Genomic DNA, 22,551 nt, shown 5'->3' with positions numbered 1-22,551 from the left:
AGAGGGAGACTTCGTGGGGGGGGGAGGGGAGGGGAAAGAAAAGGAGATGGCAAGGAAAGCCAGAGAAGAGGAGAGCTGCTGAGGCTGCTGCCAGGGTCTGACTGAACCAAGTACTTTAATTGTCCCTGTAACCCTATTATATGAGGTCCGTACTCTTACTACCCCCATTTTACAGAGGAGGAAATAGAGCCCTAGAGTTGTTAGTGATTTGGAAGAAGTCTCAAGTCTGGTGGGTGACTTGAACTTGGCCCCACGTGTTCTGGATGAGGCAAGTTACACCAAGACCTATGTGTCTCTTTTCTAGAACATATGCCTCAAGTTGCAGCAAAGGAGGGAGGCATGTATGGAAATGTCTGCAAACTTCTTAAAATGTTTTTTCACCTTGTTTAGAAAACATACTAGTTTGATTTAAGGAAGCAAATCAACAGTTAAGAGCTCAGATTCCAGAAATATTCAAACTCAGGAGATATCAGAGAAATGCAAATGAAAATGACATTATGAGAGAGCATTTTACACTCATCAGAAAGGCAAAAATGAGGAAGGTGGGAATGAGACGGGTGGAGGATTGGCCAGGCTGTGCAGACAGGCAGGAGAGCAAGGAGCTAAGAGCCCAGGTGCCGTAGCCAGTCTGGGGTGGAGCTCAAAGCCCATCCTGGCATTTCTGGGCTGGTTTCCTCACCTGAAAAATGGAGACAATGTTATAAAATTGTTGTGAGGATTCAAACAACCATCGACATCAAGTGCTGGGAATGGTGTCTATGCTGAATAAGGGATCTGAACCCAGCACCGGCCACTGTAAGCTCCCAGAGGGAAGGGACTTTTCCTGGCTCCTTTGCTGTATCCTCAGTGCCTAGAATAACTGAGCACAGGGACAATCACCAGGGGAACCAGCAAGTAAACTATGGTGGAGTCATACTATTCACTATCCCATAGGCTGCAGCAGTTAGAAGCAATCACCTGGGCCGGGCGCGGTGGCTCAAGCCTGTAATCCCAGCACTTTGGGAGGCCGAGACAGGCGGATCACGAGGTCAGGAGATCGAGACCATCCTGGCTAACACAATGAAACCCTGTCTCTACTAAAAATACAAAAAAATTAGCCGGGCGAGGTGGTGGGCGCCTGTAGTCCCAGCTACTCGGGAGGCTGAGGCAGGAGAATGGCGTAAACCCGGGAGGCGGAGCTTGCAGTGAGCCGAGATAGCGCCACTGCACTCCAGCCTGGGCGACAGAGCGAGACTCCGTCTCAAAAAAAAAAAAAAAAAAAAAAAAAAAAAAAAAAAAGAAGCAATCACCTGGTGCCAGGGTTGGTGAACTTTTCCATTAAAGAATAGATAGCACTTTGAGAGGCCGAGGCAGGCAGATCACCTGAGGTCAGGAGTTTTAGACCAGCCTGGCCAACATGGTGAAACCCTGTCTCTACTAAAAATACAAAAATTAGGCCAGGCGCAGTGGCTCACACCTGTAATCCTAGCACTTTGGGAGGCCGAGGCGGGTGGATCACCTGAGGTCAGGAGCTCGAAACCAGCCTGGCCAACAAGGTGAAACCTCGTCTCTACTAAAAAATACAAAAATTAGCCGGGTATGGTGGCGCATGCCTGTAATCCCAGCTACTCAGGAGGCTGAGGAAGGAGAATCACTTGAACCTGGGAGGTGGAGGTTACAGTGAGCCGAGATCGTGCCACTGCACTCCAGCCTGCACAATGGGAGTGAGACTCCATCTCAAAAGAAAAAAAAAAATTAGCCAGGTGTTGTCGGGGGGCGACTGTAGTCCCAACTACTCAGGAGGCTGAGGCATGAGAATCACTTGAACCTGGGAGGTGGAGGTTGCAGTGAGCCAAGATTGTGCCACTGCATTCCAGCCTGGGTGACAGAGAGAGTGTCTGTTTAAAAAAAAAAAAAAAATAGGCTGGGCGCGGTGGCTCAAGCCTGTAATCCCAGCACTTTGGGAGGCCGAGGCGGGTGGATCACGAGGTCAGGAGATCGAGACTATCCTGGCTAACATGGTGAAACCCCGTCTCTACTAAAAATACAAAAAACTAGCCGGGCGTGGTGGCGGGCGCCTGTAGTCTCAGCTACTTGGGAGGCTGAGGCGGGAGAATGGCGTGAACCCGGGAGGCGGAGTTTGCAGTGAGCCGAGATCACGCCACTGCACGCCAGCCTGGGAGACACCACGAGACTCCGTCTCAAAAAAAAAAAAAAAAAAAAAAAAAATAGGCCAGGTGTGGTGGCTCACGCCTGTAATCCCAGCACTTTGGGAGGCCAAGGCAGGTGGATCTCTTGTGCCCACATGTTCCAGACCAGCCTGGGTAACAGGAAAACCTGTTGAAAACAGGAAGACCAGCCTGGGAAAACCCTGTCGCTATAAAAATTATAATAATTAGCCAAGTATGGTGGTGTACACCCGTAGTTTCAGCTACCTGGGAGGCTGAAGTGGGAGGATAACCTGAATCTGGAAAAGTCAAGGCTACAATGAGCTGTGATCACACCACTGCACTCCAGCCTGGGTAGCAGAGGGAGACCCTGTCTCAGAAAAATAAATAAATAAAATAAAATGACCAATCTGCTTTAAAAAAAAAAAAAAACAGTTATTTTATTTTATTTATTATTTTTTCTTGAGATGGAATCTCTCTCTGTCGCCAGGCTGCAGTGCAGTACAACCTCTGACTCTCTGCAACCTCCGACTCCCTGGTTCAAGCTATTCTCCTGCCTCAGCCTCCCAAGTAGCTGGGATTACAGGCACGCGCCACCACGCCCAGCTAATTGTTGTGTTTTTAGTAGAGACGGGGTTTCACCATGTTGGCCAGGATGGTCTCGATCTCCTGATCTCGTGATTCGTCCACCTCAGCCTCCCAAAGTGCTGGGATTGCAGGCGTAAGCCACAGAGCCCTGCCAGATACGAAATATTTTAGGCTTTGCAGACCACAAAGGCACTGTTACAACCGTAGATAATATGCAAATGAGTGGGTGGGGCTGTTTTGAAACCTTTATGGACATAGAAATGTGAACTCCATGTTATTTTTTCTTTTTTTTTTTTTGAAACAGACTCGACTCTGTCGCCCAGGCTGGAGTGCAGTGGTGCAATCTTGGCTCACTGCAACCTCCACCTCCCCGATTCCACCTCCCCGATTCAAGCGATTCTTGTATCTCAGCCTCCTGAGTAGCTGGGATTATAGATGCACACCACCACGCCCGGCTAATTTTTGCATTTTTAATAGAGACGGATTTCACCATGTTGGCCAAGCTGGTCTTGAATTCCTGGCTTCAAGTGATCCTACCACTTTGGCCTCCCAAAGTGCTGGGATTACAAGTGTGAGCCACCACGCCCAGGCTCCATGTCATTTTAATGTGTCACAAAATGTGATTCTTCTTTTGATTTTTTACCGTAGTCATTTAAAATTAGCTCACTGACTGTACAGAAACTGCCATGCCCCAGATTTGGCCTATGGGCCATAGTCTGCTGAGTCCTATTCTAGGGCTACAACCCAGAGAAATTTTTTTTTTTTTCTGAGGCAGCGTCTTGCTCTGCCTCCCAGGCTGAAATACAGTGACACTGTCAGAGCTCACCGAAGCCTTAACTTTCTGGGCTTAAGTAATGCTCCTACCTGAGCCTCCAAGGTAGCTGGGACTACAGGCTCACAACACTACATCTGGCTAATTTTTGTTTTGTTTTGTTTTGTTTCTTCAAGACAGAGGCTGTCACCCAGGCAGGAGTGCAGTGGCACAATCTCAGCTCACTGCAAACTCCACCTCCCCAGTTCAAGCAATTCTTGTGCCTCAGCCTCCCAAGTAGCTGGGATTACAGGTGTGTGCCACCATGCGCAGCTAATTTTCAGTAAAGTTGGGGTTTCGCCATGTTGACCAGGCTGGTCTCGACTCCTGGCCTCAAGTGATCCACCTGTCTCAGCCTCCTAAAGTGTTAGGATTATAGGCATGAGCCACCACGCCTGGCCAATTTTTGTATTTTTAGTAGAAATGAGGTTTTGCTATGTTGCCCAGGCTGGCCTCCAACTTCTGAGGTCAAGCAATCATCCCGCCTTGGCCTCCCAAAGTGCTGGGATTACAAGTGTGAGCCACTATGCCTGGCCAACAAATTCTTTTTTTTTTTTTTTTTTGGAGATGGGGTCTTGCTCTGTCACACGCCCGCCACCATGCCTGGCTAATTTTTTGTATTTTTAGTAGAGATGGGGTTTCATCATCTTGGCCAGGCTGGTCTTGAACTCCTGACCTCAAGTGATCCACCCTCCTCAGCCTCCCAGAGTGCCAGGATTACGGGGTTGAGTCACTGTGCCTGGCCAACACATTCTTCAAATACAACAAACAAAGCCAGTGATCTTGGGCAGAATGAGGGTTAGAGAGAGATAATCATGCATCCTTGCTTTCCAGGGACAGATAGTTGACCCTAAGTTGTCCCAGTAATTAATAGCCTCTCCGTCACTCTCAAAAATCCCAGATTGAATTTGCTCCCTGGCCCCAGTTAAACCATCATTCTATTTATATAAATTAAACACATACGTTCCCTAGAGTATCCCCAACCTCTGGAGCACTGGTCAGCAATTTTCTTTTTTCTGTAAAGGACCAGACGGTCAGTATTTTCGGCTTTGTTCCATACAATCTCTGCTGTAACTATTCAATTCTGCCAATGTGGCATGAAAGCAACCAGAGATGTACATAAAAAATGAGCGTGGGCCGGGTGCAGTGGCTCACGCCTATAATCCCAGCACTTTGGGAGGCCAAGGCAGATGGATCATCTGAGGTCAGGAGTTCGAGCCCAGCCTGGTCAACATGCAGAAACCCCGTCTCTACTAAAAATACAAAAATTAGCCAGGCGTGATGGTGCATACCTGTAATCCCAGCTACTCAGGAGGCTGAGGAAGGAGAATCGCTTGAACCCAGGAGGCGGAGGTTGCAGTGAACCGAGATCACACCACTGCACTCCAGCCTGGGCAACAGAGGGAGATTCCGTCTCGCAAACAACAAACAAAAAAAGGAGCGTGGCTGTGCACCAGTAAAACTTAGACATGGATACTGACATTTGAATTTCATATAATTTTCTGGTGTCACAAAACAGTATTCTTTTGATTTTTTTTTCAGCCATTTAAAAATGTAAAAACTGGCCAGGTGCATTGGCTCTTGCCTGTAATCCCAACACCTTGGAAGGCCGAGGCGGGCAGATCACTTGAGGTCAGGAGTTCGAGATCAGCCTGGCAAACGTGGTGAAACTCCATCTCTACTAAAAACACACACACACACACACAAATTAGCCGGGCGTGGTGGCAGGCGCCTCTAGTCCCAGCTACTGGGGAAGCTGAGGCAGGAGAATCACTTGAACCCAAGAGGCGAAGGTTGCAGTAAGCTGAGATGGCACCATTGCACTCCAGCCTGGGCAACAGGGTGAGACTCTATCTCAAAAAAGGAAAAAAAAATATATATATATATAAACCATTTTTAGCTTGTAGGTTGTATAAAATCTGTCAATGGGCTGTGGTTTGTTGCTCCCTGATGTAGAGTAACACCTGGCACCATGGTAGGTGCTGAATAAATGTCTGGTTATTGCTACACATGCAGATTTAAAGACAGATGAACACCCTAGTGAGGGCCTAGGAGGGGGAGCGGAGAGGGACTAGGGGTTGGGAGTAACTGGAGAAAATAATGAAATAGATCAGGCACGGTGGCACATGCCTAGAATCCCAGCACTTTGGGAGGCCATGGCAGGAGGATCACTTGAGCCCAGGAGTTAGAGACCAGCCTGGGCAACATGGTGAAACCCTGTCTCTACAAAAAGTACAAAAATTAGCCGGGCATGGTGGTGCATACCTGCAATCCCAGATACTTGGGAGGCTGAGGTGGGAGAATTGCCTGAATCTAGGAGGCAGAGTTTGCGGTGAGCTGAGATAGCGCCACTGCACTCCAACTTGGGTGACAGAGAAACTCTGTCTCAAAAACAAAAACAAAATAATGAAATAAAATAAGCCAGGCTTTGCCCAGGCTGAGGAGGGTGGCGGGCCATGAACTGAGGAGGGCGATAAACTCCACTCTGCTCGTGAGGCCCAAAAAGAAAAAGAAAGTGAGAGCTCCAGGGAGAAAAAACCTACATTTAAAAAAAAATTTTTTTTTTTAAGGCAGGGTCTTGAACTGTCATCCAGGCTAGAGGTGGCACAATCATGGCTCACTGCAGCCTTGACCTCCTGGGCAAGCAATCCTCCTGCTTCAGCCTCCTGAGTAGCTTGGATCACAGGCAGATGCCACCATGCCAAGCTAATTTTTAAATTTTTTGTAGAGACGGAGGTCTTACTATATTGCCCAGACTGATCTAGAACTCCTGGGCTCAAGCGATCCTCCTGCCTCGGCCTCCCAAAGTACTGGTATTACAGGTGTGAGGCACCACACCCAGCCTAGATTTGAAACTCGGACACTGCTCTCACTATCTGGTGACCTTGGGTAAGTTGAACCTCTAGAAGGTTCTTTGTAAAATAGGACTAAATGTGGTACCTACTTCATTGGCCTGTTAGGGATTAAAGAAATCTACACAGATAACGTGTTCAGAACAGTGTCTGGCATTTAGTAAGTGGTGTTACAATGTTGTGGTTGTTTTCTATGAAGAACAGGGAGCAAATTGTCCCCCGGTTCCAAATAAGGAGACTGATGAGAGGTGATAAGGAGTATGGGCTCTGGAACCAAGGACCTCAGCTTTGCCACAGACTGGCTATGTGACTCTGGCCAAGTTACTTGGCCTTTCTGTGCCCCAGTTTCCTCAGAGAAGGTCAATAGTAGTAGTACTTGGTAAATAGAGTTGAGGTAAGAATTAAATTAGCCAACTCTGAGCCTGGTATATAAATGCTCAAATAAATCATTATGTTATCACTTTGGTCGCACAATTTCTGCCCAAGAGGAAATAATAAAAGGAGTCAGAACAACAGTCTCCTGTGAAATATTCCAACAGGTCCAAGGAGTTGGGCTACGGATTTTAGGCAAAGGGAAGATAGCCTCTAATGTGAAAGGAAGACCCAAAAATGCCAGGCGCGGTGGCTCACGCCTGTAATCTCAACACTTTTGGAGGCTGATGCAGATGGGTTATCTGAGTTCAGGAGTTTGAGACCAGCCTGGCCAACATGGTGAAACCCTGTCTCTACTAAAAACACAAAAATTAGCCAGGCGTGGTGGTGGGTGCCTGCAGTGCAGCTACTCAAGAGGCTGAGGCAGGAGAATTGCTTGAACCCGGTAGGCAGAGGTTGCAGTGAGCCGAGATCATGCCACTGCACTATAGCCTGGGTGACAGAACAAGACTACATATCATAAATAAATAAATAAATAAATAATATAACAATAATAAAAATATTGAAGGTAAAATTGGGGACATTTCACAGAAAGTAGAATTTTAAAAATTGTAACAGCCGGGCGCGGTGGCTCAAGCCTGTAATCCCAGTACTTTGGGAGGCCGAGACGGGCGGATCATGTGGTCAGGAGATCGAGACCATCCTGGCTAACCCAGTGAAACCCCGTCTCTACTAAAAAATACAAAAAATTAGCCGGGCGTGGTGGCGGGCGCCTGTAGTCCCAGCTACGTGGGAGGCTGAGGCAGGAGAATGGCATGAACCCGGGAGGCGGAGCTTGCAGTGAGCTGAGATCCGGTCACTGCACTCCAGCCTGGGCGACAGAGCAAGACTCCGTCTCAAAAAAAAAAATAAAAAAAATAATAATAATAATAAAATAAAATAAAAATTGTAACAACAAAAGAAAAAAAGATTTTCAAAAATGATACATCATTGTAGGAAAGTCAATAGCTAACAAGAATTTCAGAAAGAGAAAACCAAGGAATCACTGGGGAAAAAGTTGTCAAAGAAATAATACAACAAACTTTCCCAGAATTGAAGGATAAAAATCTTTATAACGAAAAGATCACCATATGCCCAGAACAATGAATGAAAGAAGACCTTCAGGAAGACAAAGTCATCATCTTGAATTTAATTTTTTTTTTTTTTTTTTTTTTTTGAGACAGAGTTTTGCTCTTGTTGCCCAGGCTGGAGTGCAATGGCACAATCTCAGCTCACTGTGACCTCCACCTCCTGGGTTCAAGCAATTCTTCTGCCTCAGCCTCCCAAGTAGCTGGGATTACAGGTATGTGCCACCATACCCGGCTAATTTTGTATTTTTAGTAGAGATGGGGTTTCACCATGTTGGTCAGGCTGGTCTCGAATTCCTGACCTCAGTTGATCCACCCACCTTAGCCTCCCAAAGTGCTGGTATTACAGGCGTGAGTCATTGCGCTGAGCCCTTTTTTTTTTTTTTTTTTTTTTTTATTAAGACTAGTCAAATGCAGTAGTGAGAAAAGGGGAAAGAATAGCATAAGATGTTAGATCCGTAACTGATCAACTGAGATAACTCACTACCCTCAGACCAGCCCATCTTGAATTTCAGAAAATGGATGATATGGTAAGATCACAAAAGAGTCCAGAGAGAAAATGCAGATCACATGAATGACCAAGAATGCAATGGACTTCTTAACAGCAATAAGAGAAGCTAGGGGTCAGGAGAAAAATATCTTCTCAGTGTTGAGTATGAATGACTTTCAACCTAAAATTCTATATACAACTGGACTACCAATGACATGCAAATGGAATAAGACCATTTTCAGACATGTAAGGAAGTCCCCAGGATGACAACTGATACAATTTCCATCAAGCAATCTGGGAAAGGAGGCATGAAGACTCCAAGAAATAAAAAAATAAAAATTACAAACTATCTGGCTGGGCGCAGTGGCTCTCGCCTGTAATCCCAGCACTTTGGGAGGCCAAGGTGGGTGGATCACTTGAGGTTAGGAGTTCAAGACCAGCCTGACCAACATGGTGAAACCCCGTCTCTACTAAAAAAGTACAAAATTAGTCAGGTGTGCATTGGGAGGCTGAGGCAGGAGAATCACTTGAACACGGGAGGCAGAGGTTGCAGTGAGCCAAGATTGCGCCACTGTACTCCAGCCTGGGCAACAGAGCAAGACTCCATCTCAAAAAAAAAAAAAATTACAAACTATCTGACAGATTTGACTATGAAAAAAACCTTATTCAAGACATTTAAACAGATTTTGGAGGGCATAAAATGATTATTTAGATGTTCAAAGAGAACAAGCAAATGAACAAGCAAGGCGCCAGGCATGGTGGCTCATGCCTGTAATCCCAGCACTTTGGGAGGCCAAGGCAGGTGGATCACTGAGGTTGGGAGTTTGAGATCACCCTGACCAACATGGAAAAACCCTGTCCCTACTAAAAATACAAAATTAGCCAGGTGTGGTGGCACATGCCTGTAATTCCAGCTGCTCAGGAGGCTGAGGCAGAGTTACTTGAACCCAGGAGGCGGAGGCTGCAGTGTGCCGGAGATCATGCCATTGCACTCCAGCCTGGGCAACAAGAGCAAAACTCTGTCTCAAAAAAAAAAAAAAAAAAAGAAAAGAAAAGAAAAAGCAAGGCAATTATTAACTCCAGGAAAAAGTAAAGTTGCACAAGAAAAGATAAAACTTGTCTTGGTCATGAACACAATTTATGTAGTCATAATAATGAAAGCATTAAATGTGTATTTAACCAAAAACAGTGATATCAGGTATCAGTATATTAAGAGGATGGAGGAAATGATAATGAAGTGTGAGCTAAAAAACCCTCATTAGACATAATAGGAAATCAATAGATACTTTCAAAATTGAATAAACCAAAATATTGCAGGATAAGGCCAGGTACAGTGGCTCATACCTGTAACCCCAACACTTTGGGAGGCCAAGGTTGAGCCCAGGAGTTTGAGACCAGCCTGGGAAACATGGCAAAACCCCATCTCTAGCAAAAACACAAAAATTAGCCAGGCATGGTGGCGCACGTCTGTATTCCCAGCTACTGGGGAGGCTGAGGTGGGAGGATGGCTTGAGCCTGGGAGGCAGAGGTTGCAGGGAGCTGAGATCGAGACACTGCACTCTAGCCTGGGTGACAGAGCAAGACCCTGTCTCAAAAAAATTTTTTTAATTGCAGGATAAATTTATTATTTTAAAAGATGTAGGTATACCCATAAGAAACAACTAAAAGAATGGTTACTTCTGATAAGAGATATGGAAGGGGCTGGGGAGAACAAGAGACTGCAGTTTTTTTATTTGTGTTTTTGTACTAACTGGTTTTTTACAAAAATGATTTTAAAAACCCAAGATCTAGAACAAATAAAGTAGGCATACCTTAATTTTGGCAGCTAAGATGCTTAAATTAAAAGGAAAGTAAATCATGATAAAATAAAAATATCTAACCTTAGTATCATATTAGTTTATATTAGTTTACCTTTCAAAAGTGCTTGTGGGCCGGGTGCTGTGGCCCATGCTTGTAATCCCAGCACTTTGGGAGGTTGAGGAGGGCAGATCGCTCGAGTTCATGAGTTCAGGATCAGGCTGGGAAACATGGCGAAACCCCATCTCTACCAGAAATACAAAAAACAAACAAACAAACAAACAGCTGGGTGTGGTGGTGTGTGCCTGTAGTTCCAGCTACTAGGGAGGCTGAAGTAAGAGGATGGCTTGAGCCCATGAGGTGGAGGTGGTGGTGAGCCAAGATTGCGCCACTGCACTCCAGCCTGACCAATAGAGCCAGACCTTGTCTCAAAAAACAAGGCCGGCGCAGTGGCTCATGCCTGTAATCCCAGCACTTTGGGAGGCCAAGGCGGGTGGATCACCTGAGGTCAGGAGTTTGAAACCAGCCTGACCAACATGGTGAAACCCCATCTCTACTAAAAATACAAAAATTAGCTGGGTGTGGTGGTGCATGCCTGTAATCCCAGCTACTTGGGAAGCTGAGGCAGGATAATTGCTTGAACCTGGGAGGCCGAGGTTGCAGTGAGCTGAGATCACACCATTGCACTCCAGCCTAGGCGACAAGAGTGAAACTCCATTTCAAAAAAATAAACAAACAAAAAAATGCTTCTGACAACAACTTAATGCCCAGATTCTGATTTCTAAATCGTTTTTCCCACTATAAGAAACCAGAGATTGGCAGGGCACAATGGCTCACACCTGTAATCCCAGAACCTTGGGAGGCCAAGGTGGGCAGATCATGAGATCAGGAATGCGAGACCAGCCTGGCCAACATGGTGAAACCCTGTCTCTACCAAAAATACAAAAATTAGCCAGGTGTGGTGTCATGCACCTGTAATTCCAGCTATTCAGGAGGCTAAGGCAGGAGAATTACTTGAACCTGGGAGGCAGAGGTTGCAGCGAGCTGAGATCGAGCCATTGCACTCCAGCCTGGGTGACAGAGAAAGACTTCATTTAAAAAAAAAAAAACATAGATCCTTTGAGGAATGGCTGATTCCAGGGATACAGCAGGGAAAATATAAGACAAGCCTGGTACATTTTGTTGGGCCAGAAGGCAAGAACATGCTCAAAGGCTAACAGAGACACATCCAATGGACTTAGAGTAAGTTTAAAGGGTTTCCACAGAGCCTGAGTAAAATAATTTGATCATTAGAAACATTAATGACTATAGCCTATTTTGAAACACTAAATAAATAAAAATGCAAGAGTTCACAGTGACTATTTTATTATTGTTATTATTTTTTTTTTCTTTTTTTTTTTCTTTTTTTTTTTTTTTTTTGAGACGGAGTCTCGCTCTGTCGCCCAGGCTGGAGTGCAGTGGCCGGATCTCAGCTCACTGCAAGCTCCGCCTCCCGGGTTCATGCCATTCTCCTGCCTCAGCCTCCCGAGTAGCTGGGACAATAGGCGCCCGCCACTGCGCCCGTCTAGTTTTTTGTATTTTTTAGTAGAGACGGGGTTTCACCGTGTTCGCCAGGATGGTCTCGATCTCCTGACCTCGTGATCCACCCGTCTCGGCCTCCCAAAGTGCTGGGATTACAGGCTTGAGCCACCGCACCCGGCCCTTGAGCCACCGCGCCCGGCCTATTATTTTTTTTTTTCTTTGTGAGACAGGGTCTCACTCTGCCTCCTAGGCTGGAGTGCAATGGCACAATCTCGGCTCACTGACTGCAACCTTCCCCTCCTGGCTGAACTGATTCTCCCACCTCAGCCTCCCAAGTAGCTGGGACTACAGGTGTGTACCACCACATCTGGCTAATTTTTAAATTTTTTGTAGAGATGGGGTCTCCCTATGTTGTGCAGGCTGGTGTTGAACTCCTGGGCTCTAGCAATCCACCTGCCTCAGCTTCCAAAGTGCTAGGATTATAGGCATAAGCCACTGCACCCAGCCATGACTATTTTTAAACAAGAAAAAAATACGATTTATTTGTCACTGTTGGAGGTGATTATTGTGGTCAATCTATCCTGAACATTAATTAAGCAGTTAGAAGGTATTGTGGTTCATTTCCAGCTGACGAAGGAAAATTTTTTACAAAAGAATGTAGAAGTACCAGAGAGGAGTTGACTCATGCCAGTAATCCCAGCACTTTGGGAGGCCGAGGCAGGAGGATCGCTTAGAGTCAAGAACATGAGACCAGCCTGGGCAATGTAGGAAGACCCTCTCTCTACAAAAAATTTTAAAAATAAAAAAAATTGGCCGGGCACGGTGGCTCAAGCCTGTAATCCCAGCACTTTGGGAGGCCGAGATGGGCGGATCACAAGGTCAGGAGATCGAGACCATCCTGGCTAACACGGTGAAACCCCATCTCTACTAAAAATACAAAAAAATTAGCCGGGTGTGGTAGCGGGCGCCTGTAGTCCCAGCTACTCGGGAGGCTGAGGCAGGAGAATGGTGTGAACCCGGGAGGTAGAGCTTGTAGTGAGCCGAGATCGCACCACTGCACTCCAGCCTGGGTGACAGAGCAAAGACTCTGTCTCAAAAAAAAAAAAAAAAGAGCCAGATATGGTGGTGCACTTGTAGCCCCCGCTACTCTGGAGGATGAGGCAGGAGGATCTCTTGAGCCTAGGAGGCCAAGGCTGTGGTAAGCCATGATCACACCACTGCACTCCAGGGTGACAGAGTTAGACCCTATCCCTAAAAAAATAAAAATAAAAACAGACCGGGTGTGATGGCTTACCCCTGTAATCCCAACACTTTGGGAGGCCAAGGCGGGTGGATCACAAGGTCAGGAGTTTGAGACCAGCCTGGCCAAGATGGTGCAACCCCGTCTCTACTAAAAATACAAAAATTAGCTGGGTGCAGTGGCAGGCACCTGTAGTCCCAGCTACTCGGGAGGCTGAGGCAGGAGAATCACTTGAACCCAGGAGGCGGAGGTTTCCGTGAGCCGAGATCATGCCACTGCACTCTAGCCTGGGCAACAGAGCAAGACTCCGTCTCAAAAATAAATAAATAAATAAATAAATAAATAAATAAATAAATAAATAAAATAAAAAATAAAAGCAAATAAAACTTGCCATTTTGTAACCCCCAAGGAAATAACAGAGTCAGGCAAGGATCATCAGTGTATGCTAGCTAAACCATTAGGTGAAAGGTTGTAGGGAAATGGGATGTTTGCCCTGTGCCAATGTATCATCTAGAGATACCTTGAATTTTGCAAAGCGGGGGATACATCTTTTCCGTGGAGAGGTCTGGTGGTCACAGTCTTAATTGAGAGATCAAATTTAGCATCACTAAAAGTGAGACGACCAGACATTATGTGGCCCTTGATGAGGAGCACTGGGATATTCAAAGTTTTCCCCACGAAGTGTTGTGGCCATTGTGTTTAACCTGGATGTGATCGTGTCTTTAGATCTAACTTCCAACATGCAGGAAAAATAGGGAATAGAGGACTGTGCTGAGTAATACCACAAGGAAGCAACCAGATGAATTCAGAAGGTGCAACATTCTACAAACTACCTGACCAGAGCTCTTCCAAAAGTCAGTATCTTGTATGGGGAGATTATTCTAGATTTTAAAAAGATTAATGAGGCCAGGTGCGGTGGCTAACGCCTGTAATCCCAGCACTTTGGGAGGCCAAGGCAGGTGGATCACCTGAGGTCAGGAGTTCGAGATCAGCCTCAACTCCATCTCTACTAAAAATACAAAATTAGCCGGGCGTGGTGGTGCATGCCTGTAATCCCAGCTACTCGGGAGGCTGAGGCACGAGAATTGCTTGAACCTGGGAGGCAGAGGTTGCAGTGAGCCGAGATCACGCCATTGCACTCCAGCCTGGGCAACAAGAGCGAAACTCCATCTAAAAAAAAAAAAAAAAAAAAAGATTAATGAGACATACTAAGCCAATGTAATGCATGAAACTTAATTGGATCCTATTTTAAGAAAATAGAGGCTGGGCCAGGCGCAGTGGCTCAAGCCTGTAATCCCAGCACTTTGGGAGGCCGAGACGGGCGGATCACGAGGTCAGGAGATCGAGACCATCCTGGCTAACACGGTGAAACCCCGTCTCTATTAAGAAATACAAAAAACTAGCCGGGCGAGGCGGCGGGCGCCTGTAGTCCCAGCTACTCGGGAGGCTGAGGCCGGAGAATGGCGTGAACCCGGGAGGCAGAGCTTGCAGTGAGCTGAGATCCGGCCACTGCACTCCAGCCTGGGTGACAGAGCGAGACTCCGTCTCAAAAAAAAAAAAAAGAAAAAAAAAAAAAGAAAAAGAAAATAGAGGCTGAAGGCTGGGTGCGGTGGCTCACGCCCGTAATCCCAGCACTTTAGAAGGCCGAGAGGTAGGCAGATCTATGAGGTCAGGAGATGGAGACCATCCTGGCTAACACGGTGAAACCCTGCCTCTACTAAAAATACAAAAAAACTAGCCGGGTGTGGTGGCGGGCTCCTGTAGTCCCAGCTACTCAGGAGGCTGAGGCAGGAGAATGGCGTGAACCCGGGAGGCGGAGCTTGCAGTGAGCCGAGATCGAGCCACTGCACTCCAGCCTGGGTGACAGAGCGAGACTCCGTCTCAAAAAAATAAATAAATAAAATAAAATAAAAAAGAAAATAGAGGCTGGGCACGGGGACTCACACCTGTAATCCCAGCACTTTTGGAGGCCAAGGCGGGCAGATCACTTGACCCCAGGAGTTTGAGACCAGCCTGGGCAACATGGTGAAACTTCATCTCTACAAAAAATACAAACAAACAAAACAAAATAGCCAGGTGTAGTGACGTGCACCTATAGTCCCAGCTATCCAGGAGCTGAGGTGGGAGGATCATCTGAATCCGGGAAGTCGAGGCTGTAGTGAGCCAGGATCGTGTCACTGCACTCCAGCCTGGGTGACAGAGTGAGACCTTGTTTAAAAAAAAAAAAAAGAAAAGAGAGAAAGAAAAGAAAAAGAAAATAGCAATACAAGACATTTGGGGGGAACAATTGTAGAAATTTGAATGTGAACCAGATATTAGATAATAGTAGGAAATAACTATTCATTTTCTCCTATGATTATCATTGTGGTTATGTAGGACAATGTTCTTGTTCTTAGGAGAAGCAGGATGAAGGATTTAGGAGTGAAATGTTGTGATGTCTGCAATTTACTTTTCTTTTTGGGGGGTAGTGGGGGGAGATGGGGTCTCACTCTGTTGCCCAGGCTGGAGTGCAAAAGTGCAATCTTGACTCACTACAACCTCTACCTCTTGGGCTCAAACAATCCTCCCACCACAGCCTCCTGAGTAGCTGAAACTACAGGTGCGTGCCACCACATCTGGCTAATTTTTGTATTTTTTGTAGAGACAGGGTCTTGTTATGTCGTCCAGGCTGATCTCCAACTGCAGTCCGCCCACCTCAGCCTCTCAAAGTGCTGGGATTACAGGCATGAGCCACAGTGCCCTGCAAATTTACTTTTTTTTCTTTCTTTTTTTGAAATGGAGTCTTGCTCTGTCACCCAGACTGGAGTGCAGTGGCACCATCTTGGCTCACTACAACCTCTACCTCAAGGGTTCAAGTGATTCTCCTGCCACAGCCCCCGAGTAGCTGGGATTACGGGTGCCTACCACTGCGCATGCCCAGCTAATTTTTGTATTGTTAGTAGAGACAGGGTTTCGTCATATTGGCCAGGTTGGTCTTGAACACCTGACCTCAGGTGATCTGCCCGCCTCAGCCTTCCAAAATGGTGGGATTATAGGCATGAGCCACTGCGCCTGGCCTAAATTTGCTTTCAAATAATCCAGCAAAAAGAAAAAATAAAATAGAGAAACAGCTAGGTAGATACATACAACAAACATGGCAAAATATTAACAGTTGTTACATTTAAGTGGTGGTTATGCTGATGTTTGTTGTACCATGGCTTCAATGTTTCCATAAGTCTCAAATTTTTCAAAATAGAAGGTTAAATAATGGTTGAAGAAATAATGGAATTAGAAAATCACCATTCTGTAACAATCGTAGTAATAACTAATTAGGCAAGATTCATCAGTCTGCGAGGTACAGTGGCTTATGCCTGTAATCCCAATACTTTGGGAGACTGAGGCAGGCAGATCACTTGAAGTCAGGAGTTTGAGACCAGCCTGGCCAACATGGTGAAACCCCATCTTTACCAAAAATATAAAAAGTAGCCAGGCGTGGTGGTGCACGCCTGTAATCCCAGCTACTCGGGAGGCTGAGGCAGAAGAATCACTTGAACCCGGGAGGCGGAGGTTGCAGTAAGCCGAGATCATGCCACTGCACTCCAGCCTGGGAGATAGAGCGAGAGGTCTACCCCCAAAATAAATAAATACATAAATAAAAGATTCATCAATGGGTCCTAAAACCACTGGGTAAAAATTTGAAGACAAACAGGATATTTACATAGTCCCAGTATATTTATACACAAATTATTAGTTGTAAAAGGGGGAAAATGGTAATTTTACAGTGAAGACTACCAACAAATACCACTTTAAGCAGGGATCAAGGTTAGCATCACGGGTTATGGGACCAACAGACCTTGTGTGCCCCCTGCCGTGATACACAAAGACATCGCATCGCTTCAGAGATCTTCTGGCCAAACACTCATAACCTGAGTCAAATCATGAGGAAACATCGGACAACCCCAAATTGAGGGACATTCCAAAAGCAATGCAAGCCTGAACTCTTCAAAAGTGCCAGTGTCATGAAAGACAAAGAAAGGCTGAGAAAATGTTCTAGACTGAAGGAGATGAAAGAGCCACAATGATGGAATACAATGTTCCTGGATTGGATCCTAGATCAGAGAGAAAAATTACTCAAAGGACATGTTTTGTTTTTGTTTTTGTTTTTGTTTTGTTTTGAGACAGGGTCTCACTCTGTCACCCAGGTTGGAGTGCAGTGACGTGATCACTTCTCACTGCAGCCTCGACCTCCCCAGGCTCAGGTGATTCTCCCACCTCAGCCACCCAAGGAGCTGGGACTACAGGCGTGCACCACCATGCCTGGCTAATTTTTTTTTTTTTTTTTGTAGAGATGGGGTTTCACCATGTTGCCCAGGCTAGGCCTCTAACTCCTGGGCTCAAGGGATCCGCCCACCCACCTCAGCCTCCTAAAGTGCTAGGATTACAGGTGTGAGCCACCACACCAGCCTCTTTTTGTTTCTTTTTCCGGGGGGACGGGAAGGGCCAAATTTTAAAATGGTTGTATATTAGAAAAGAGTGTTACATTAATGTTAAAATCCTGAATTTGAGAACAGTATTGTGATTCTGTAAAACAATGTCTTTGTCCTTAGGAAAGACAAACTTTTTAGAGGCAAAGGGGCATGTGGTCTGTCATTAATCTCAATGGATAAGAACATACATGTTATTAATTATTAATTTTTTTAGATGGAGTCTTGTCCTGTCGCCCCAGCTGGAGTGCAATGGCATCATCTCAGCTCATTGCAACCTCTGCCTCCTGGGTTCAAGCGATTCTCCCACTTCAGTCTCCCGAGTAGCTGGGATTGCAGGCATGAGCTACCATGCCCAGATAATTTTTGTATTTTTAGTAGAGACAGGGCTTCACCATGTTGGCCAGGCTGGTCTTGAACTCTTGACCTGAGGTGATTTGCCCGCCTTGGCCTCCCAAAGTGCTGGGATTACAGGCGTGAGCCACCGTGCCCAGCCATATTAATTTATATGTCTAGAGAGAGTGAGTGATAGACCAAATGTGACACAATATAATCAGTTGATGAATCCGGATGAAGGGAACACGGCAGTGTTTGCACTATTATTGCAACTCTATCATAAATTTTAAATTATTTCTGAGTAAAAACTTTGTTTTGAAAATCTAAGTTAGACCTAGACTATTTGCGAAGGCAGCTTCTAATTTTGGCAGGAGCTAAAAGCATGGAGATGAAGAGGAAATTAAATCTTGATACAATAAAGTTACTTTTTGGGGGGAGATAGGGTCTCACTTGCCCAGGCTGGAGTGCAACAGCTTGATAATGGCTCACTGCAACCTCTGCCTCCTGGGCTCAAGTTGATCCTCCCACCACAGCCTCTCCAGTAGCTGTAACCACAGTTGTACATCACCACGTCTGGCTAAATTTTGCATTTTTTGTGGAGACGGGGTTTCACCATGTTGCCGAGGCTGGTCTTGAACTCCTGGGCTCAAGTGATCTGTCTGCCTCATCCTCCCAAAGTGCTGGGATTACAGGTGTGAGCTACTGCGCCTAGCCTAAAGTTACTTTTTTTTTTTTTTTGAGACCGAGTTTCACTCTTGTTGCCCCGGCTGGAGTACAATGGCACAATCTCGGCTCACCGAAACCTCGGCCTCCCAGGTTCAAGTGATTCTCCTGCCTCAGCCTCCCAAGTAGCTGGGATTACAGGCATGCACCACCATGCCTGGCTATTTTTGTATTTTTAGTAGAGACAGGGTTCTCCATGTGGGTCAGGCTCGTCCTGACCTCATGTGATCTGCCCGCCTCGGCCTCCCAAAGTGCTGGGATTACAGGTGTGAGCCACCGCTCCCAGCCCTAAAGTTACTTTTATTTAAATATCTTTATTGGCTGGGTGGTGGTGCGTGCCTGTAATTGTAGCATGTGGGAAGGCCAAGGTGGGAAGATCACTTGAGGCAAGGAGTTCATAACCAGCCTAGACAACATAATGAGACCCTGTCTTTACCAAAAAAATTTTTAATTAGCCAGAAGTGGTGGTGCACACCTACATAAATAAATAAATATATATATATATATATATATATATATATATATATATATATATATATATATATATAAAATTACTGCCCTGGTATTTCTTTCAGTTTTTTTTTTTTTTGAGACAGAGTTTCATTCTTGTTGCCCAGGCTGGAGTGCAATGGTGTGATCTTGGCTCAATGCAACCTCCGCCTCCTGGGTTCAAGCAATTCTCCTGCCTCAGCCTCCCGAGTAGCTGGGATTACAGGTGTCTGCCACAATGCCCTGCTAATTTTTCATATTTTTAGTAGAGATGGGGTTTCATGATGTTGGCCTTGAACTCCTGACCTCAGGTGATCCACCCACCTCAGCCTCCCAAAGTGCTGGGATTACAGGCGTCAGCCACCGTGCCCCCCAGCCTTCTTTCAGTTTCCAGGAATGCTGTAGAGCTTCGTCCTGTTCACCTCATGGAGCTGATGAGCTGGGAGAATTCAAGGGAGGTGATGGAAGGGGAGAAGGTAAGTCCCCAAGTGACCCCGTTGAAAACCGGGGCCTGGGCCAGGCACAGTGGCTCACTCCTGTAATCCCAGCACTTTGGGAGGCTGAGGCGGGAGGATCGCTTGAGGTCAGGAGTTTGAGACCAGCCTGACCAACATGGTGAAACCTCATCTCTACGAAAAATTAGCCAGGTGTGGTGGTACACACCTGTAGTCCCAGCTACTTGGGAGGTTGAGGCAGGAAAATAGCTTGAACCCGGGAGGCAGAGGTTGCAGTGAGTGGAGATTGTACCATACCACTGCATTCCGCCTGGGCGACAGAGCAAGACTCTGTCTTGGAAAAAAAAAAAAAAAAGCTGAATTTCAAACAACTTTTGACTATCAGTGCTGTAAAGCTGAATCCCAGAGATAACTGAGACAGCAGCAGGAGGATCTATGGTCCAGCCTCCCTCTGGCCCTATAATTCTCTTCCTGATTGAGTTACTTACATTCTTCCAGACGGTGTTTGCTTCTCCTCTCAACTCGCCTGAAAACTTCTAGGGAGAAGGGCCAGCCTTTGGGGTTGTGTTCCTGTGTGATCTATCCCTAGGAGATTCTGCACACCCAGTTCTGCCCACCTGCAGCCAGTGTCCAGGACTCCACAACACTACCCACAATAAATACCCCGGTCTCAGTCTTGTTGCAGAAAGTGGCCAGTGTGGTGGACATAGTGCAGAGGTTTAGGTTCTGACCAACTTGGGACAGCAATTTATGGGCTAGGTGACATCCTTGAGCAACTGTATGACCTCAGGCCTGTCATATGGTCTCTGAGCCTCAGGTTTTTCTTCTGTAAAATGGGAGTGATAAAACCAACTTCTCTGACAGGTCTGGTGGCTCACGCCTGTAATGCCGGCACTTTGGGAGGCTGAGGCAGGTGGATCGCTTGAGCTCAGGAGTTGGAGGCCAGCGTGGGCAACATGTCAAGACCCCGTCTCTACAAAAATTACAAAAAATTGGCTGAGTGTGGTGGTGTGCACCTGTGGTCCAAGCTACTCGGCAGGCTAAGGTGAGAGGATCGTTTGAGCCCTGGAGTTGGAAGTTGCAGTGAGCCGAGGTCACCGCACTGCACTGTAGCCTGGGTGACAGAGTAAGACCCCATCTTAAATAAATAAATAAAGTACTTTGTGTAAACATTTGTAACTGTAATTCATTGAATGTGATACATGTATATACAAAGAAACATAAATAGTTGTCAATTAAATTATGACACATCATCATCAACTGGAACTGGAACTGAAGTCACATACTGACCTTAGAAATGTGAAACAAATTTCGGGCACAGTGGCACTTTGGGAGGCCGAGGTGGGCAGATCACCTGCGGTCAGGAGTTTGAGACCAGCCTGGCCAACAGGGGTTAAAAATACAAAAATTAGCCGAGCATGGTGGTACATGCCTGTAGTCCCAGCTACTCAGGAGGCTGAGGCAGGAGAATCCCTTGAACCGGGGAGGTGGAGGTTGCAGTGACCTGAGATTGTGCCACTGCACTCCAGCTTGGGCAACAGAGGGAGTCTGAAAAAAAAAAAAGGGAAAGGGAAAGGGAAGAGGAAAAGGGGAGGGGAGGGAAGGGAAGGGAAAGAGAAAAGAAAAGGGGAGGGGAGGGGAGGGGAGGGAAGGGAAAGGGAAGGGAAGGGAAAGAGAAAAGAAAAAGGGAGGGGAGGGGAGGGGAGGGGAGGGGAGGGAAGGGAAGGGAAGGGAAGGGAAAGAGAAAAGAAAAGGGGAGGGGAGGGGAGGGGAGGGAAGGGAAGGGAAGGGAAGGGAAAGAGAAAAGAAAAGGGGAGGAGAGGGGAGGGAAGGGAAGGGAAGGGAAGGGAAAGAGAAAAGAAAAGGGGAGGGGAGGGGAGGGAAGGGAAGGGAAGGGGAAAGAAAAGGGGAGGGGAGGGGAGGGGGGAGGGGAGGGGAGGGGGAGGGGAGGGGAAAGAAAAGGGGAGGGGAGGGGAGGGGGGAGGGGAGGGGGGAGGGGAGGGAAGGGAAGGGAAGGGAAGGGAAGGGAAGGGAAGGGAAGGGAAAGAAAAGAGAAAAGAAAAGGGGAGGGGAGGGAAGGGAAGGAGGGAAGGAAAGGAAAGGAAAGATAGAAAAGAAAGGTGGCTCGTGCCTGTAATCCCAGCATTTTGGGAGGGCGAGGCGGGCAGATCACTTGAGGCCATGAGCTCGAGATCAGCCTGGCCAACATGGCCACTGTCTCTACTAAAAATTACAAAAATTAGCCGGGCATGGTGTCTTCGCGCGCCTATAATCCCAGCTATCCCTTGAACCTGGAGGTGGAAGTGGCAGTGAGCTGCACATTGCGCTACTACACTCCAGCCTGGGGTACAAGAGCGAGACTCCGTTTCAAAAAAAAAAAAAAGAAACAAAAAGTGTGCCTTAAAATAGATGAAGTACTGTATTATTATTATTATTAGACGGCTGGAGCCAGAACTAGTTAGCATTTTGTGCCTCGAGATTCAAATTCCAGGTCTACCATTTATTCCTTGGGTGACTTTTTTTTGGCGGGGGGAGGAGGACAGGGTCTCACCTTGTCGCCCAGACTGGAGTGAAGTGGCACGAACTCGGCTCACCGCTACCTCCGCCTACCGGGTTCAAGCAATTCTCCTGCCTCAGCCACCCGAGTAGCTGGGATTACAGGCGCGCGCCACTACCGCCCGGCTAATCCTTGCGTGACTTTAAGCAAGATACTTGATCTCTCTGTGCCTCAGTTTCCTCACCCGCAGAATGAGTATCAATAGTTCCTCCTACACCAAACTGTATGGGCTATTATTAAATATGCGAATACTCAGAAAGTACCTGGTACAAAGTAGCGCTATTACTGCTATTATTTAGAACAAAGTTATTGTTTCCAGGTTTGGAGGTGGGCTAGCGGAGGGAGGAGAGGACGCACAGGTCCGCCTTTCAGAAAAGAGATCCAGGGTTTACCCTGCCTCGCAAGTGGACTGGGCCCGGGATCCCGAGCCCCGCCCCCTCCACGCCCCGCCCCGCCCCGCCCCGCTCCGCTCCGCTCTTGCTGGCCGAGACTCTGCGCTACTCTCGCGCTCTTTGAAAGTGCGCGAGCTCCGACCGAGACCTGGGCCGGCGGTTGGTCGGCCGAAACCATCTGCTGCGTTACA

At 46.8% G+C, this 22,551-nt stretch overlaps 1 long non-coding RNA gene across 1 annotated transcript; it reads right to left on the bottom strand.

Annotated features, from left to right (window-relative positions):
• Positions 1-474: 474 nt before the first annotated feature.
• On the bottom strand, positions 475-22,379 carry LOC139356957 (uncharacterized). Its single transcript, XR_011609509.1, has 3 exons — positions 22,232-22,379; positions 10,299-10,431; positions 475-679 (listed from the first exon to the last, which is right to left on the bottom strand). It is a non-coding gene; the product is annotated as an uncharacterized lncRNA (long non-coding RNA).
• Between the last annotated feature and the right edge of the window lie 172 nt (positions 22,380-22,551).

This window comes from Macaca nemestrina, chromosome 1, assembly GCF_043159975.1.
Source record: "Macaca nemestrina isolate mMacNem1 chromosome 1, mMacNem.hap1, whole genome shotgun sequence".
NCBI classification, from domain to species: Eukaryota; Metazoa; Chordata; class Mammalia; order Primates; family Cercopithecidae; genus Macaca; species Macaca nemestrina.
Note: the sequence above shows the minus strand (reverse complement) of the source record. Positions and strands in the feature narration are given on the sequence as shown.